This window comes from Periplaneta americana, chromosome 12, assembly GCF_040183065.1.
Source record: "Periplaneta americana isolate PAMFEO1 chromosome 12, P.americana_PAMFEO1_priV1, whole genome shotgun sequence".
NCBI lineage: Eukaryota > Metazoa > Arthropoda > Insecta > Blattodea > Blattidae > Periplaneta > Periplaneta americana.
Window position 1 is genome coordinate 5,812,073 of NC_091128.1, and position 15,748 is coordinate 5,827,820.

Sequence of the window (15,748 nt, forward strand, 5' to 3'; positions counted from 1 at the left end):
TCCATCAGGATGATGACAACAGTTAAGGTTCAAGTTCATTTGAGCCTGTTCCTGTGTCTCAAGATGTCTTGATTTGACCATCATTGTTCAGGTGTTCGTCTATCTCGGAATTTCCACTAAAGTTAGTTGACTTTAAACAATGGGAGCAGAGAAAAATTCTGATTTAACGGTCAACAAATTTTGTAACAGATTTGAATATTTTTGTCGGCGATGAAATTGATACAGTTGTGAACATTTAAAATTCATAACAGGTCTAGTTCACAAGTAAAATACAAATTTAATCTAGCCTATATAGGTAATATTTAAGTTTTACAGGTATATTATATAAGTGTCAGTAAGCTGAGAATACAGAAGTTTATTGACTGTTTGCCATCAAAAAGCTTATCAATTGCTGAGTGAAGTGTATTCGCTAAATTAGCATGATGTGTTTGACAGTGTTACATAGGTGGACGTTTTCGGCAAATGTTTTGCCATCTTCAGATCATTTTGATATAAATGTAACAATAGGCTATATGAACACATTACTGGATTAGCACACAGACAATGTAAAAAATTAAAATAGTTAAAATAATTACTGCTAATTGATAAGTTGGTTAAAATATAACAATATAACAATGAAGAAAATTTTATCTTCCATTAATGCATTGTATGAAAAATGGTATTGTTTGTAGCTATTTGTTTATGTTGAACATTCGTTGGCTTTTATAACTGATGTTAATAATGTTGTAGTTTTCCATAAGGAAGATTGTTGCAAGTTGTGTAAATCAACCAGGCCATATGCAACTGCAAATATTCAAACGAAAAAAAAAAATATATGTGCTTAGCTAGTAATTAATAGTTTTCAATCTCTTCTTTAGGACTTGCGTGTGGTGTTGGAAGCTGCTAGGTTATATTGTTGAATGATGGACACAAGCAGGCTTACAAAGTGTGTATGAGGGTATTACGTCATACAGGGAAGGTTGAGTAAAATAATGTTGGAAGGCGCTAATTACGGAGGTTTGTAAATGTTGATGAATTTAAATAGGCCTAAATTAAACAAAGGATTGTGTACATTTGAAATTTGTTCGTTAAGAAGTGATATTCCTAAATTAAATTCTTTTGCAATATGGTATTCTTTGGTGGTTTCTATTTTGGAACACTTAGGCCCAATTGTATAAAACTCCCTGACTAAAGATCAACTTTGATCGAAGATCGAAAAGTAAACCGAGTTCAGACACTTCTTCTATTGTATAAAACTTTTCTGCGATCAAATTACCTTGGTTCAAATGCAATCTAAGTTCACGTGAAAAGGATTTGGCAACATCGCATAAACAGGTGAAATACGTGATGCGCGGACCATGTTATACAGGTTTGTTCAGTGTTGCCAATCTAGCGACTTTAACTCTTTTTTCAACAACAATTTCTTTTAACTTTTATATTGCTTAAATAGGGATTTAGTGACCTTTTTAGCACCCCATAGTGACAAAATTTAATCTTTCTTTGTTGATAATGAGAAATCTAGCGACTTTGCAACTACTTTTTGGCGACTTTCCGTATTACACTCTGTTGGAGACACTGGTTTTTTTGTACAATGTAAATAATGGCGGACAATAAGAAGGAGATTGACTGTTCTCCACGTTGTTATCATGTTATGGTGTTTGATACTGCTAAACATAATAAAGCCTTATAAAACGACAATTTTCGTTTAGTAATACAGTTAATTGAACATTTATGAATGTACCTATCATATCCATTAATAATTAATGATTGTTATAAACATAATATAATTATAGGTTATGTTATTTGATACTGCTGAACATGATAGAGCCTTATAAAATATAAGAATGTTTGTGTATTAAGGCAAGAAATTGAAATAAATATATATAAATGTACCTAACATATCTATTAATATTAATAATAATGGATATTTTATTTGCACAATCTGTCACTCGTATATTTCAAACAGAAAAGAAATAACTGAACTTGGATCATCTAACTTAATCGGAGAAATTTTTTCAGTCAAAGTTGACTTTAGTTTGAGACAAATTAATCTCAGATTAGACTTTATACAACACAAAATTCCAAGTTCAGCTGAAACAAGGATCAATTTAACCTCTGATCTAAGATTAAATGGTTTATACAATCGGGCCTTAATTATTTAAGATTTGTATATAGTTAGGGCATCATGTGTGCAACGATGTTGGGGAGCAAACTGCCTTAAAAATGTACAAATTGTCTGAAAGGAATTATCATTTTCTCCTGGCCGAATCCAATGCTTTGATGTGTTAGAATACATGTAAATTAGTAAGTGAACAATATCCTCCATCGTCCCATATGTGTAATACAATAGCATAATAATTTTTCTCTCTACTATCTTCTTTTATACTCTCTTTTAAGTGAACGAAAACAAAATCCCCATTGTTCACAATAGTTGGTTTTGTTTCTAAAATTGTGCAATGCTCATTGCTTGATGGAAGAACAGTAACAAGTTCATTTGGTGTTGGCATTAATAGAGGTTTGACCCACAACTAAGGTGTCACATTTTTCTGCAATGGTAAAGTAGTGGAGGCTTTGCAAATTTGAAATGTAAGTCACTTATTCCCATCTAGCTTCTAACAGTCCTCTTACAGCTTCAGTTTTCAGCAGCATTAATATATTTCATTTTAATGCCAGGATCAATTTCTTTTGCGCAGTTATAGAACTCCTCTGGAGTAGTAATATTGGCTTTTATACTTTTCACTGCAAGCTAACATCATCCGTGGTAGGAAGCAAAAAGGTTTCATTTTGCCTTTACAGCAAAGTCAGAAATTTTATTTTCACTTTGCTCATTATGGGCCATATTCATAGACATTTTTAGCGCGGGCTTTCGGTGGATGATCAGCATTTTTCTTATTCATAAACCAGCATTAGCGATAGGATATGATTTGAATTCTGTACAAGTAACCAGTGGATAGCCGGAGCTAGCTTAGTATGCTCGTAGCGCGTGCTGCGAAATGTCTATGAATAGCACCCTATATGTCTTGTGGGTAGATTTTCTTGTGACAAAGAAATTCTTTGCTTGAGGGCTCTTCCGTAAAATCAATTTTTGTGAGGGCTATTTGGTAATACTTTACTTACTCTATTCAAAGACTTCCCCATAGTTCGTGGACATCTACAGTATAAGCAATTTTTTTTAGTGTTTCACATGCTGTGTATACTGTACTTTCTTATTTTTTAGTGTTTGCTTTTTTTTTCAGCCCAATTTCTCTTCTTTTAACATCTCTCTGTCACTCCTTTGCCAAATGTTTAAGATATTTTGATTGGCTAATCTTCAATCTTTTTCGAAACTCTGTTACTCTCTTGTTTGAACTCATCTGATATAAAAATAATAATGTTACTTCATCTCATAGGAAATTATAGATCCAATGACAGTATTATGGACATGCCATTAATGTCTCGCCCGTAACACTTTTTAAATAACTATTGTATGTGGCCTAGGTTAAGGTTGATGTCTGTCGTCGATTTGCAAAAGGGGACAAAGTGTTGGGAAATCGCAAAAAAAAAAAAAAAAAAAAAAAAAAACATAACAGTCTTAAAAAATTAAAATGTTCATGGATCCTGAATGTATGTACCCATAGTGATCTAATTAGAAGAAAATATGTGAACATTTTAATTTAACTTAGTTAGGCTATAGTTTTTGCGATTTTCCAAGACTTTGTTATTTTGGACATGTCCCCTTTTGCAAATTGACGACAGATGTGAAGTATGAAAGTAAAAATTTGCATTTTCTTACAAGGGAACTTTTCATTGCTCCCCCCTCCAGATTTTAACAAATGATAACTTATTTCATTGCTCTGAGAGATCTGAATCAAAATATAAAATCAAAACATGCCGAAGTTATGATTAAAAGGGCTTAAATAACGTTACAAGAATCACAAAACATTGTATGTAAATGTGTAATGGACATGGAATGGCTTCTGAAGGACACAGAGGTAACTCAACGGATAGCGTGTTTAGTTGTTAAGTAGAAGACCTGTGTCCAAATCATATACACATCTTGTCATCTTGTCTTATAATAATGTTTTATTTTCTTGTGTAATCCTTTTTGTTAGTTTTTTAATTATTCTTTCATTGTTTGAAATCTAATGGCAAAAAAAAAAAAAACAAGACAAAACAAATGTGATTACTCTAAACTAATAAAATAAAAGTATCTTACTTATTTTATTGCGAACAAAGCAACTTAATTCTGCAGTGAATGATAGTGGAAGGTCTCATTACTGAACATATGATCAAAACAACACATCGTAGCATAATACTACAACAAATAAATTCCAGATTTTTTCCTTGTGCTGTGTTAAAGCATATATATTCTTCATATTTTCAAAAGTTTCAACGTCATAATCCTCACATCCAAGCATCGGTATTCAGAAGTCCAGTCCTCTACATGCTTTTGTTTTAAAATGTCAAAATAATAAAAAGTAGCCGGGAATTGAACCGAGAACTTTTACTCGAAAGGCACGTCACTAATGGTTGAGCTACGTGAACGATGATATAATTATAAAGTATACTAATTGGCATGCAGTGACTCTCAACTAGGATTTACGCCCTTTAGAAGCAACTTCGGCATACTTGCAAGGTCGTTCCTTATTCTCGTTTGCACGAGCTTCGAAATGAGCCGTGTTCCAATAAAATGTGAAAGGGGTGTGATGTAAAGTTTCCCTTGTTAGTGTAAATATTTTTTTTTAATATCTTTTTCATTTTTTCTGTTATGAGCTGTTATTTTTTTCATATTTCAGATAATTTTTGCATACTTAACTCGCTTCGGAAATGTGGTTTCATGGACTGTACTGTTTCATAAGAATGTATGTAATGTGGATGGAAAAATTTCACCAATTGCTGGAATAGGAAGTAAGAATTTTAATGGTCTTTCAGACAAAACTAGTAACTATTAAAGGGAAAATATTAAGTTCATCATACACTATGGACTTTCAGCTTTAATTTGACACTGAGTGTAGATGAATAGAAGTAGTGTCCGTGAGGAGGGTTTTAAGCTTAGTTCACAAGAGTCCGATATGTAATAATAGACAACAGAGTCAGAAGGACTGAGCAATGGATCTTGTAAACCGTGTCCTAATTTGTAAGTGGTGGATAAGAGGATTAAAGACCTTCAACGATACCAAAGGGAAAATACTGAATGGCAAGAATGGTATCTCAAAGAAGTGGAGGCATGGCAATGATAAATCGTGCGCTACTTTGTAAATGGTGGTTAAGAGGATTAGAGACCTTTAGCGGTACCGAAGGAAAATACTGAATGACATCTCAAAGAAGTGGGGGCGTGGCGTCTATATTTATGAGCTATAGTGAGGAACAATATTAACTTTTAGCATGTAAAATTCAGGGCTCTAGCAATAAGTCACAACTAGGGAGAAGAGACTATACATTTCATGCAGTAAGTTGCAACTAAGGAGAAGAGACCATATGTTTCATGTTGCAACTACAGTCTATGCAAAACTAGAAAGATATTGACAGTTCTCTCTCGCAGATGCAGAAAGGGAGCGACGCGACGTTGTGAAGTTGTGCAGTAGTGCAGTGTGGCTCTTTGCACCACCTGTCTGCCATGTCGGAACTAAGCAGCTGACACGAAATTGTGAACTCACAAATTTGTATCATACGGTAGTCTTAGACCGGACTAATAATAATAATAATAATAATAATAATAATAATAATAAATGTGTGAATGAATGTGAATATGGTACATAGGCTAATATGTAAGCGATAATTTCTCTCCATTAATATCTTACGACCATTGATTTTTTATACTTGAAACCTAAATTCTTTAAGACAGTGTGCAGAGAAGAAACACTGCTGTGGAAAAGATCTGCATCTCGAAGTGAAGTTTGCAACTTCTTTTAACGTAGGATGCTCCTCCCGTCAGTATTATAAATATACATGCCGCCAGATTGCTCCTCCTGAAAGGCATCTAAATTTGTCACCTGCTTTTCTCCTTTGCTTTTCTTTCCCAGGGTTTCAAGTCAGGAAGGTCCATTTTCTTGCTCATTTATTTTAAAATTTTCCTTTCCTATTGTAATGATGGTGTTCTTTCCTATTTTGAGAGCCTCTGCAGCACTATTTACCACCTGTTGTACAGGAATAAGAGGCCCGCCATTGTCTCTTCTTTCTCGAAATAGTCCCGCACATTACAAACCATTTCTCTCGCCTGCCTTGGAAGAGGAGCGTCTTTTCCGTTTCTTCTTGCTGTCCCTTGCAGCACTCCTTGTTCCATGTGAGCCTGTGGCTCGTTTTGTGCCACCATCTGCCTTACGACATGGTATGAGTGAAACACACGGACACTATAAATCGCGTTACAAATACACTCACAACTAAACTCAAACTAAGCCTATCTTCATCAACAACAAAACATCTACGAAAACAATAGCAACAACAGAACACCAATACTTGCTGTAACACAGCAACGAAGATTCAGCACTTCCAAACAAAGCATGTGCTCGCTGTGAAACAGTCGGCAATGTTGGCCTGTTCACATGGTCTCTGATTGGCTAGTTTGAGCAGTTGCCATGGTGACGCTTAGAAGCCACTGAAGCTTCAATACCTTTCTAGTTTTTCAGGGGCGTAACGTTAGGGCCTACAATGCAGGTTGGCCCACAAACACCACGCAAATAAAGATAGTAACTACAGTTTGTTGAATGCCTCCTCTTCCTCTCTCTCCCCCCATGACGTGGTAGCTATTAGGTTACGTCCATTTTCGGCTTTTTTCCCTCCAAAATTTTCTAGAGCTCCTTCAGTGGAGCAGCAAAACCCGAAATGAGACAAGTGGCCTCAGTTTTTCTCAGCCCCAAACTCCCTTGCAAGGAACCTTTTAAAGTTTCTCTTCCCATTTCCCTCTCTTTCAATTCATTCAGCCCTTCACGTCCAGGGACAAACTCTCGATCTTCACTGTCATGGACAGCCAGGAGCGCAGCATGGGTTCGCATCCCCTTTGGCCTGTATACCTCTGTATTGACTAGTTATCAAAATATCTAGCTTGTGTTTATCAGGTGTTTTCTGTGTTGAACATTTTGGAGATTTAAAATTAGTAATATTGTTTCAACCAGCTATTTCCCAGAAGACACCATTTCAGTATATGGCTGGCACTTTAAGCAAATGGAATAGTTCTTGGGTATTGAATGTAACTGTGCTCAGTAATACCGAACTGGCTACTAAATCTTAGTGTGTATTAAAATTATTAATCAATGCAGTCGAATATATAATCCAGTGACAAATTTTTGAACATAATAATTACTGGTTTCTTTTCTTTTCACAGATGAATCTTCAGCCTTCCGAACATCAGAGAGGCTTCTGAAGATTATCCACTGCTAAAGCCTGTAAGTAATTAACTCTGTTATACAAAACTACAAAGACTACATTGTTAGGGGTTACGATTTTTAGAAATTTAGCATTTTGATTTTAACATTTAGCATTTTGTAGCTTTCATACATTCGTCATTTTGCGTTCTGTGGCGTTTTGAAGGAAGACATGGACTCTACGTCAATATAGGAGGATAGGTCATGTCTTTTGAAAATATTGGGGATTAATATAATACTTACATAGAGGTACTAATTTAATTTATGACCCTGTTAATCATGTTCATGAATTCGTAACAAAGAAATCATAGAAGGAACACGCCTGTACATTTTCTTCCATCATTCGTGTTGTCTTATTACTTCCTACATTAAATTGTATTTACTGAAAAATCTTTCAGCATCTACGCTGCTGATAGGACCTAAAATATATTGCAGAATGCTTAGGTGGCTACTTAAGCTTTAAAGCCAATGACATTTACACCCAGTCCACATCTTTTTGTTCTGAATATTTTGAACAATTTTGGTATTAAAATATTCATAACCCTCAAGGAACTGTTCATGTTAACATACGGGAAAATTGTTTTTATTTTGGTCTCACATAAACTTTAAAACAACTGATAATAACTGGCAAGTAAAGGTGGGGTCAAAAAGTTTAGCAACGCCTTGCCAAACAATATGTGCACAATTTTCCACCATATGTGTAGTAAACTATGTTGCACTTGGCCGTACACTCCATAAACAGGGGAGACTGCACTGTTTATTCCTCTTAAGTCGAAGGATGTGACACAGCACATGTACAATGCACAGTTAAGTGAAGGAGCTTGCATGCCATAGGTAAAGCCAGTAATCAACAGTAATATACACTTAAACAGAGTTACAGCCAGAGCATTCTTACGTTTGGCAACCCTGAGTGGAGGCCAAGGTGGATGCTAGATGGAGTACGAGGTTTGAAATTGGTATTGACATAATAGTGCTGGAGTAAGTAGAACCCGTCACCCTATTAACCGATTGGCAGATTATCCGACTATCTTTCTTTCGCTCTTTCCTTCCTCTCTTTCTTTCTTTGCTGTGGGTAGTACTGTACCTTATGTTATTACTTATTTGTTTAGAGTGTATTATTACAAGCCTTTGTTCTTTGGTGCTGTGGAACATTCGAATTGCAACAATGCTTTCTTTGTTATAGAAAGATCTACTACCTAGTACTGATCTTGTAATAAAATGAAGCTGACACAATAAGAAATTAAACTTGTGAAACATATTGAGAAAGTAGTTTTGACAGTTCCGCAGTGTAGGTGTTGTTAAATATTGTGCATTGTCGACTTTAAACTCATTTTAAGAGTGGTATTCACCTGTTCGTTTGGGTTCTGACTTTATTGTGAAATGTCCGTTTAATATTTTGTGCATTTGACAGTTCATATTTTTAATGTAAACTTCTTATTATCGTTCCCGATTCTCTGATGTGTCTAAACCACCACAAACTCAATTTTACAATTTTTTTAACAAAATGTCTGGTAAGATTCGCGCACGGTTAGTGAAAATTTTACATTGGCAAATGTTTCTATGCAGCCACAGCATGACTATGTTCTTCTCAGGACTGTAGTTTCACATCCCCTGTGAAAACTCAGTTTATAACAATAATAATAATAGTAATAATAATAATAATACACAAAATTTTAAATACTGAGAATGTAAATTGTACTTAATTTTAATAATGACTCCCCTTAACAAAATACTGCATAGGCCATTGTAACTGATAATGGAAATAATGGATAAACTCTTAACAAAGAAAACTGTCCAAAATAAAACTTCAATTAACGGGAACAGGATGACAAATTGATTTGCAGTAGCTCACATTCATCATCACTGCAAGGATCAGTGAAAGGTGTGCAAAGCAGGGAAAGAGAAAACATAGTGCATAAGGGCCGGTGCCCTACATGGGCTGACACGCTATGAATTACTATTAGTGTCTTAATATGTGAACACCTATAAATAGAGATAGAGAGAAGTATTCCTATCCACTCACTCTGCTACATAGTACTGTTGTGCCCTCTACCACGAACAGGGCGGATGGCTTATCTTTGAGAAAATCGCGAGTTATATCCCACTTACGAAAACCAAAATATTTTGTTGTGCCCTTTTTGGCATAGCAACAAATTTATCAAGACAACACAAACGAATTAGCACTGCATTGCACTTCCTATCTCTCTGACGATTTATATACTGTACTTCCTCCTTATGGATAGGAGGGATTCCTTATTTAGAATGTGATTTCAGGCTTTCTAGAAATTCACTATTACTAAGTTTATTAACAAAATATCAAATTAGAACAGATAAATATGGAGTATTGAAATGGAAGGATTATTTCTGAAGTATCGTAATGGCTGTTAATTGTAAAGTATGAGAATTGAATAGTTAATTTTACTTAGTTTCTGTAAGGCGAACCCTGTGCTATTCAAAGAAGATGCCATTTTCTGCCTTCTTTCTGGACGTCTGGAAGTTACGACCGCTACTGCATGACTGCTGTCTTGACCAAAGACTAATGATCACAATTTGGACGTTTCATGTCCTTTTATAAGTTCTCGAACCACGCCCTTGCGACGTAACAGAGTGACGCTATTTTGCCCGCGAATCTTCTAAAAAGACGGTATTGCATTGACCGAACACCACACTTCCGATTCCTAACCATTATTTCGGATCGGCATTTCCTGTTGTCACTTGGAACAGTACAGATTTAAGGAACTCTCACGATTTAATGTCTGTTTTTGATTGAACCAATAGAAAATCAGAATTCAAAATGATCACCAATTAGAAGTCTTGCAAGAGACGCGGTTTGTTAATGATTGCTGCATAATCTGAGTATTTTTCGTTATATGTCAGCTGTTGCGTAAGAATGGCTTTGCGCTAAAATGCAAGCGTACACATTTCCTGTCTTGTTCAAGGACTGGACTTTGCTTCTTGCTGACTTCACTAAGATGCACAACTGTAATCGCAACAGGAAGCTGCCTCCTGTCTTCAATGATTAAACTGAATGTACGATTTCATTACTTTCAAATAAAGTGAAAATGTATTGCTTATGGCCATAACAAAGTTATGATTGCGTTTCATAATCCTTGGGCACAACAATGCCCTCTTCTTTTTAAAAGACGATGCTGTAATAGGCATGTGCTTTTACTCCTAATCAAATGAATGGCAAGACATGTCGGATCCTGTGAAGTATGACTATCACACAAGTCTTAGTAGACCTTTTTCTGTTAGGCTTACGGGGTGTAGTTCCCTCGCTAGTGGCCCTCATAATCATTCAGGCTTGCAGGATTTTAATCCATTCTAGAGGCCATCATTCATTCTTATTGAGGATATGGATTGTCTGTGTCTTGTAAGCTAGTGTTGTATCATTCACATTACAAATTATAAGAAAAGTCTTTATGGAGGGCGAAGTGCCAAAGATTTTGACTTTCATAAGCAATAGATCGAAATTTATATAATTGATGACATTGATATCATAATGGCGGTAGGACTGCTGCTATTTAATAAATCTGATGTATCTATGCATTAAATGAGTAATCCATTTACGTGACGAGGCATAATTTAATGTAAACTGAGTTCCTGGATGTTTTAATTTATAACTTTGCAGGGTGTCTGTCATTTAACTCGATAGTATTTACGAATTTTTTGCACACAAAGTGATATGCTGATTTAACGTTACAGATCTCTTATCTGTAGTGAGACTTAACACTTACATGTTAGATACAAGAATAGTGATGTCATTCACAAAAATGATCAGTAAAGAATAATCTTCTTCAATACAAATTTTCTTCATTGAGGTGAAGAGATGACTGTTGCATAATGAAGAGTAGTATCTAGGCCCTGGAGACAAATATAGATCCGGCGAAGACTGTGTTGGTTGAAGCTGGGTCAGCGCAGACATCGGTTGATATATCTGGTTTCCTCGCAGTAGGGATGGGAGTTCTGGTTTCTTGCACTGGGCCAAGCTCAGTCTCGTTCTGGCCTTCTCGTAAAGGTTCTGCTGTCTCTGGTTATTTGCGGGTGAGCTGATATAACCGGACACCATGCAGACGTGGACATTGTCGGTACATCTGTAGCATACAAGCAAGACACAATATAACTCCTGTTATGGTTAAAGCAATTAGCCAGGGGTTTGCACTTACTTGTGTGGGGGATTCTTCTACTTTAGATTTTACACTTTTAATCTTCTCTTGTAATCATAGAGGAATTACAAATCATTATTAAAATCTTTAATATTTGGAAGCATATTCTTAAGTAATGACATGTTGTTCACATAGATTTAGATCTGGATTAACTATTTCAGAAGTTATATCAGGGACAATAACATCGTTAGGCTCATATACTGGGTACAGTTTTCCAAAAACATGGGGAAACAGTTTAAACTGATCAGAATAAAAATGACAGTTTGCAGATATATTAATAATACCTGTCCCTTGGATAATAAATGTAAAAGTTGACGGTCGTGTAGCGTTTGGGTTATGACAACTTCTAGTCATACGTACGGTAGCTGGTACGCTGTACACCCAATAATTATTCTGGTACGATCTGTACCATACAGGTCACCTGTGTGGTCCAACCAGCCGTCGGTCACACAGTCTCATTGCTTCCTGGGATTTAAAAAAAAATAGAGCTGCTAAACAATGTGATTGCAAGGAGGCTGAAAAAAATAACATCTGGGGGACATAACATGTACAATTCATCTCTACTTTGAGATAGATCATTCTCTTCCATGAGAGCATAAAATTGCCTGTCACTTGTGAAGACAAAGTAAGGAGCTTGTCCATTGCGGTTATATCAATGGATTGTCTAAATTCAATAAGAGTGCTTTCAATTTCGGTTACTCTCTGCATTACTTTATTAATTTATTTTAATTACTGAATCACAAACTACTGTCGTGAGCAGGAGTGTAGTAGTGAGTGTACAGTCTGAAACGAAATAATCTAATCAGTTGGTCTGAAACGTAAATTATATCTAAGGGAGGACATTTCATCACTATTCCGTCCTACGTTGGGTTCAGTTACCTCATCATTATCTAAGTTAGAACTATCATCATCATCATCTGGGTTCATATCTTCACGGCGAGAGGAAACATAGGAAGCAGACGTCACATCAGAATTTGTCATGGTGAGGTCATTAGTTTTAGTTTCATGATAACCTATGCTCTGCTCAGCTGCAATTTTGATATTATCTCGGATATTGTCCCACACGCTATTAACATCTAACTCTTCCTCAGCTTCGTCAGCAGTTGCTAAAGCAGCAAACCTATTTGAAATTTCAACCTGATAACGTTGCTTAGTTTTCTCATCCTTTAATTTCAGAATATTGAATCTACTAAAAAACTATTTTGGGCAACTACTAAATATACATAGGCCAAATACAAATGATCAGGACGAAATTCAAATACAAACTGCTGCGCCATTTATACCGGAACCCACACTTTCTGAAGTCGAAATTGCGATAGAAAATCTGAAAAAGTACAAGTCTCCAGGTATTGATCAAATTCCAGCAGAATTAATACAAGAGGGTGGAAGCGCATTATCTAGCGAAATTTATAAACTTGTACTTGCAATTTGGGAAAAAGAAATTACACCAGAACAATGGAAGGAGTCCATAATCGTACCTATTTTTAAGAAGGGGGACAAGATTAACTGTAGTAACTTTCGAGGAATGTCACTTTTGTTGACGTCGTACAAAATTTTGTCGAATATCCTTTTGAGAAGATTAACTCCATATGTAGATGAAATTATTGGGGATCATCAGTGTGGTTTTAGGCGTAATAGATCGACTATTGATTAGATTTTTTGTATGCGACAGATATTGGAGAAAAAATGGGAGTATAACGGTACAGTACATCAGTTATTCATAGATTTCAAAAAGGCGTATGACTCGGTTAAGAGAGAAGTTTTATATAATATTCTTATTGAATTTAGTATTCCCAAGAAACTAGTTCGATTAATTAAACTGTCTTAGTGAAACTTACAGCAGATTCCGTATAGGCTAGTTTCTATCTGATGCTTTTCCAATTCACTGCAGGCTAAAGCAGGGAGATGCACTATCACCTTTACTTTTTAACTTCGCTCTAGAATATGCCATTAGGAAAGTTCAGGATAACAGAGAGGGTTTGGAATTGAACGGGTTACATCAGCTTCTTGTCTATGCTGATGACGTGAATATGTTAGGAGAAAATCCACAAACGATTAGGGGAAACGCGGAAATTCTAGTTGAAGCAAGTAAAGCGATAGGATTGGAAGTAAATCCCGAAAAGACTAAGTATATGATTATGTCTCGTGATCAGAATGTTGTACGAAATGGAACTATAAAAATTGGAGATTTATCCTTCGAAGAGGTGGAAAAATTCAAATATCTTGGAGCAACAGTAACAAATATAAATGACACTCGGGAGGAAATTAAACGCAGAATAAATATGGGAAATCTCTGTTATTATTCAGTTGAGAAGCTTTTGTCATCTAGTCTTCTGTCAAAAAATCTGAAAGTTAGAATTTATAAAACAGTTATATTACCGGTTGTTCTGTATGGTTGTGAAACTTGGACTCTCAGTTTTTTAGAGAGGAACAGAGATTAGGGGTGTCTGAGAATAAGGTTCTTAGGAAAATATTTGGGGCTAAGAAGGATGAAGTTACAAGAGAATGGAGAAAGTTACACAACACAGAGCTGCACGCATTGTATACTTCACCTGACATAATTAGGACCATAAAATCCAGACGTTTGAGATGGGCAGGACATGTAGCACATATGGGCGAATCCAGAAATGCATATAGAGTGTTAGTTGGGAGGCTGGAGGGCAAAAGACCTTTGGGGAGGCTGAGACGTAGATGGGAAGATAATATTAAAATGTATTTGATGGAGGTGGGATATGATGGTGGAGACTGGATTAATCTTGCTCAGGATAGGGACCAATGGCGGGCTTATGTGAGGGCGGCAATGAACCTCCGAGTTCCTTAAAAGCCAGTAAGTAAGTAAGGAAGGTCATTAGTTTATGCGGTTACCTTTCTCGGTGCAGCTTGTAATAATACCTTAGCTGAGCTAGAGGTACATCATCTTCCTCATTGAAATCATCACTCTGGGGAACACGTAACTAAGAGGAATATCGTCTTCCGAGGATCATCCGTTGTCACTATCCACTGCTACTGGTTCCTCACGGGGAGTTTCGTACGACTTCGGGTCGTCTCTAATTATTTCGATGGTTTCCGCTTCACTGAAACTACTGTCTTCGTCTGCTTGCCAGGGACGAAACTTGCCTTCTTTAATTTGAGACTCTGGGGGACATAGTTTCAACCAGTTTAGGTGCACTACCTATATTCTACCATCTTTGAACTTAATTCTGTAGTTCATTTCATTCAGTTTCTCTACAACCTGAAATGGACCAATCCATGGTTTCGACAATTTTTTCGTTACACCTTTCTTAATTGCTGGAGAGTGTAGAAATACAAAGTCTCCTACCTTGAGACAACGAAACTTTACACTAGGATCTTTGTTGTACTGCTTTGTTTGTGCAGTCTTACTTGGAGCTATTTGGTTTCTTACTACCTTGTAAGCTTTTTCTAGTTTATCTGCTAAAACTTCGACATGCTCATTGGTTATGTTACTTCTCGAAAATTTCGGAACGATATCGATAGGAAATGGGAGCTGCATTTCACTACCGTGAAGCGAAAAATGTGGGTAATATCCCGTTACGGAGTGCAGTGTACTCCTGTATGCCATCTGGACTATTGCTATCCATTTGTCCCAATTTTTCTGATCTGCACGTACAAAATGTGATAACATGTTAGTGAATGTTTGATGGCTGCATTCCACTAAGCCATTCGACATAGGGTGATACAGACTCGTTTGTATTTTTTGAATTTGTAGCAATTTACAAACATCTTTAAATAATTTAGACAAGATGTTTCTACCCTGATCTGTAAGTAGCTTTTTCGGAGTGCCATGTCGTGCTACTATCGTCGTAACAAATTCTCTAGCTTTTGTTTCAGCAGTTTAATCAGGAATCGGGATTGCTTCGCTATACTTTGTGATAGTGTCCATAAAAGTCAACAAATATGTGTTACCTGAAGTTGTTTTGGGAAATGGACCAACTATGTCCATACTTACTAGTTCAAAAGGCTTTAAACAAGTAGCAAAGTTCTGTAACAGAGCTATAGGGTGCCTCCCATCTTTCTCTCATTACAAGATACACATTTCGTGATGTAATTTTCAATATCAGTTTTCATACTCGGCCTAAGCAGTTCGAATGTACGTTTTTGACCTTGATGTGCACCAATAGGAGTATCATGGTAAGTATTCAAAATCAAATTTCTCATAGGACAAGGAACAACTAACCGTTGCTCTGAGTTCAACTGCTTTGTATCGAAACAAAACAGAATACCGTTTTCGTCTAACTTAAATCT

At 36.2% G+C, this 15,748-nt stretch overlaps 1 long non-coding RNA gene across 1 annotated transcript in view; it reads left to right on the top strand.

Moving 5' to 3' along the window:
• LOC138710138 (uncharacterized) overlaps positions 1–15,748 on the top strand; it is a 51,369-nt gene that overhangs the window by 6,767 nt on the left and 28,854 nt on the right. The window contains exon 2 of the long non-coding RNA XR_011335081.1: positions 7,280–7,340. This is a non-coding gene — a long non-coding RNA (uncharacterized lncRNA). The remainder of the gene's footprint in view (positions 1–7,279; positions 7,341–15,748) is intronic.